This window comes from Impatiens glandulifera, unplaced genomic scaffold, assembly GCF_907164915.1.
Source record: "Impatiens glandulifera unplaced genomic scaffold, dImpGla2.1, whole genome shotgun sequence".
Classification (NCBI taxonomy): Eukaryota; Viridiplantae; Streptophyta; class Magnoliopsida; order Ericales; family Balsaminaceae; genus Impatiens; species Impatiens glandulifera.
In genome coordinates, this window is record NW_025919012.1 from 213,516 (window position 1) to 218,575 (window position 5,060).

Sequence of the window (5,060 nt, forward strand, 5' to 3'; positions counted from 1 at the left end):
TTTGTGTTTTTCCACCCGATAGATAATCTCCCATTGTTGGCTAAGTTTGTTGGCGCTTATCACCGATGGAGAGTTAATTGTTGTTGATCATGCATTCGATGGAAAGTTACTACTACATCTGATTGTGAGGAGGAGTAGCGACCGAGAATTCTACACCCGATGGAAAGTCACTATGGCAATGGGGCGGTTCAGGGCGGGGATTGCATTTACCATTCCCACCCCATTTTAATTTCGGGGATTTTTTTAATACCATCCCCGTCCCGTTCGATTTTTTCGGTTTCGGGGAATCTCGCATGCCACCATTAATAATTGTTTTTAAAAATAATAAATAAAAATTATACAATAAAATTATATAAATGATTTTTTTAATTTAATATATATTGTAATATATTAAATTTTTATATTATTATAAAGAAATAACCTTATTACTCTTATAAAATATAGTGAATAAATAAATATATTGGTGATTTAAAATATTTAATTATGTTTATGGTGTTCGGGGTAGAATCGGGGCGGGTCGGGGCGAGGGACACAAATACCATCTCCACCCATCCCCGTTCGATTTCGGGGGAAAACCGTCCCAAACGGCGCAATTCAATTCGGTTTTCGCGGGGCGGTTTCAAATTTAGTCACTAGTACATCCGACTATGAGGAGGAACAACGAACGAGAATTGCACACCAAATAGGAGTCTACTACACACTACCAACTGAGGGGATGCACCAATCGTTTCTGCTTCGACCACGACAGAAGAATCACACCAGCTTCAGCGTTTGACCGAGCATAACTGAGGACATAGTTCTTTAAAAATAAAAAAGTTGAAGGCTTCCGATTTTCAGATGAAAAGGAAGAGACATCTCTCTTGAATTAATAAATAAATAAAAATTTAGTGCATGCTATTATTTTTTAAATATTTTATTAGAGTATAATTACATTTATTCGTTCAAAAAGTTATAAATAATATTTACGAATTCAAATGTGGAATCCACTTAAATCGAAAAAGTTAAGGTAAAGGTTGATATATCTTTAATACTTAAAAAATAATTATTTTAATATATTAGAGTATTCATTTAGATGAAATAATGTTCTAAAATATTTTTTAATTAGATATATATTAACAAATTTAATAACATTTTTTCATTCAATTATAAATCTACCCAACTTCACATATATCTATTTCTAAACATGTCTAGAACTATTTATTATGAATGTCATTCTAATGTTATATTTTTTAATGAATGATTAAAGAATATTCTTCTATAAAAGATTTGAGATAATATTGTATATTGTTATTCAATTATAATACTGTTGAATTTATTTTATTATATATTTATTTATTTATTTATTTATTTATTTGAATATAAATTATGTGATAATTAGATAATAATTTAATAAAAATTAATCAATTGTATTTTTTGTATAAGAAATTTATTATTTTTAATTAAATAAATTAAGGAATAACTTATTATAATAACAAATAAGAGTGTTTTAGCTAGATTAAGAATTTCTCTCTTAGTATATTTTTACTAATAAATAAAAAAGTTATATTTATATTTATATAAAATTTGATAAAAACTTTTTGGTCTAGATTAGGGATATTTAATTAAATATCATTTCACTATTTCACTATTTTTTATCGTATCATTTAATTCATTAATCAAATCACTAAAATAATATATATTTTTTTTAGAAAAATTAAGTAAGTTAATTTCTAAACCGGACAAAGAACTTAACCAGTCTCAATATTCCTTTTGAAGGTAACCGCACCGGACCGGTTGAGTCACCCTGTCTCAAAGAAATCCGGACAATCAAAGAAGAACAGTCCTACTCTCCCAACCGGATCGGCTAAAATGAAAAGTCGGATGAAGCATCATTTTTCCGGCTGGCTCAAAAATCGAAGATCTTAAGGCCAATGGGAAAATATTCAAATCGATGAAATCTGTGAAAGATGACGTAGTGAATTTCTTGAATGATGAACCTAAGAAGGGTCCGTGATATGAGTCAGAAACATGCAACAAAAGAAATGATGATTAATTATCCAAGATCTCAAGCAAATCTCTGAAACATGCGGCCGACTAATGCATGTCTGCCATGTGTGCAAAATGGAAAGCGTGCACGCAACCTGAACCTGACCGGCGCAGCTTCAGATGACCAATCCAGCGGAGAGAAAATTATGACTGTTGTCATATTTTCCATATAAAAAGAAGCTCATGGTGCCGAAGACAAATACGTGTGAAATCACTACGAAAAGTACACATACAGACATACCCGAAGCTTTTCATATATTCAAACCCGAAGAACATTCTGAGTTGACATAACTATTCTGTTCTCAAAGTGAAATTGTTCTAAGAAGAAATATGTGTATTTTACCAAGTGTAAAAGTATTACATTACTGTGTGAGTGGTGTAACCGACGGGCAGTAAATAAGACTTATTCGGATTGTGTTTTGGGTTGTGTAATATTCCATTTAAGTGAATATCCTTCTCATTGTTTGAGAAGAAGGGGTGACATATGATATTAAACTCTGAACATCCATAAAATCTTGTCTCTTGTTCTTCATCTTTATATTCCGGCTTACCTTCTGTAACCAAACCAAAATACCTAAAAACTCAACCAAAATAACTAATAACTTCCTTGACCGAACCAGTTTTCTCCTTAAACCGATTTCTCCTAAATACCTTCCAAACATAATCGCATACGTTACTTCAGATTGAAACAAACATTTTCGCCCTAAACCCGGTTCAGGAGTCTGACAATCTGTGTAGTGTTAAGAGCAGTTCTAGTCTCTAACCGGATTAGTTCCATTTGGTGTGGTATGTTGTAAGTAATTACCGATTAGCCAAACCCTAGTCCCCTATCGGCCATCTCGATCCTAACAAGTGGTATCAAAGCGAGGTATCTTAACACTCAAGCAACCGAAGAAGATGAGAAGCATGACCCACAGCGATAAGCCACCAATGCTAAACAGCGAGGCATTCAGCGGCTGGAAGGTTCAGATGTATCTACATCTGATAACTTTGGATGATGAGATGAAAACCATCCTAAAGGAAGAACCGATAAAGATTGAGAGGAAGAGTGGAGCATGGACGGCTGAAGATAGAAGAAAAAATAACATGGACAACCATTGCATGAGACACATCTCCAAAGCTATAGACGATAATACGTTCAACAAAATCAAAGATTGTCAAAGTGCAAAGGAAGCTTGGGAAACTATCATTCAGGTTCATGAAGGAAACGAAAGGACTAAGGAAAACAAAATCTTTGTGGCAACTTAAAAGTATGAGAACATCAAGATGAAGCCGGGAGAAAACATGAAGGAATTTAGTGACCGGTTTACCAGTGTGGTCAACGAACTGTACACACTTGGGAAAACATATGAAAACCGGGAGATCATTGTGAAAGCATTAAGATCTCTACCAAGTGCATGGGACATAAAAACCATGGTGATGAGGGAATCAAGCAACCTCGGGCAGATGAAGCTGCACGACGTGTTTGAGGACCTTAAAGCTTATGAATTCGAGATGAAATCTCGGATCGAATATGAAGCAGCAACATGAACCGCAACCAGAGCTCTGGTGACATCGGTTGAACCAGCGGTACCTGTATCAACCGCTCCGGCTCCCGTCAAAAGCGCTGACCAGATCAGTGAAGACGTGATGGCCATGCTAACACAGAAATTCAGGAGATTCATGAAGAAAAATCAACCATCGAACAACAACTACAACTATAACTACGCAGATAAATCCAATGTAAGATGTTTTAACTGTGATGGTTTTTTTTTTGGTGAAAAACGACTTAGCGTCATTTCATTAAAAATTCCGAAAAACGGGAAAAAAACCACGAGTTTAAGAGATCATTCTAGACAGGCCTAGAATGATTTTAAAGTCGTAACATTCTGAATAAAAGCTAAAAAGATAAAAACGTAAATGAATTATCTATTTACAATACTTTCAATTCTAGTGAGTTTAAAAACGGTAAATTCTAGTTCCTGCAGATATTCCAGTTCTGCTCCGTGCTTGGAATTCTTCTCCACGTTCCCGCGAGTGCGCTGCAATCCGATACAATATCTTTCCATAACTCATCAATGCTCCTGCGGGTTCTGTCATATACCCTTGCATTCCGTTCTTGCCAAATGTTATACATCATTGCTCCAAAGCCACACTTGAACACATTTGTTGCAAATCTATTTCCCTTGGCTTTGAGTAGTGCTGCTTCTTTGATTTCATTCCATTCGCTCGGGAAACTGATCAGCTCCAGGCTTTTATAGAATCTGTCCCAAAGCTCCGAAGCAATACAACAGCTCCCGAATAGGTGATCTATGGTTTCTTCATTTCCTATGCATAGAAGACAGCTCGCGTCCGGGATGCTCATATACTTACTGATACGATCACGAGTGCTGAGTCTTTCCCAGAAGGTGAGCCATAGGATGAACTGGTGTCGAGGGATAATCTTCATTGACCATACAAGAGGAGCCCATTCTACTTTCTGGGCTTTTTCCCGGATTACCTCCCATATTTTTTTCAATACCAGCTTCCCATTGTCCTCAACTTTCCATTCATGAATATCCGGTCTGTCGTGTAGTTGTATGTTACTTATATGATCAAGTATCCTCTTTCCTTCTAGAATTCTTCTCAAGAGCAAGTTCCAATTCCCGTCTTTGATGTCTCTAATTTTCGCTTTTGCGCAGTCCCTTCTGATACGAGTATTTTGAAACTCCTCCTTGTCGATGATAGGCTGGTTTTCAAACCAAGGGTCGTGCCAGAATAAAGTGCATTTCCCGTCCTCAAGTCGGATATCATAAAGATCTTTTTTAGAGACCAACTCATACCTTCGTGAATTTTGCAGGTCCAGATGCTGGTTTCGTGTTTCATAAACCTCGTATGCACCCATTTGATCCATAGTGACTCCTGATTGCGCTCCAAAGCCCATAGATGCTTGAAGGTTAGAGCCTTGTTCCACTCGATACAGTTCTTCAAGTCGATGCCTCCCTCGTCCTTCGGTTTGCAGAGGGAGGTCCATTTGACTTTCTTTCCTCCTCTTCCACTACTACCCCAGATAAAGT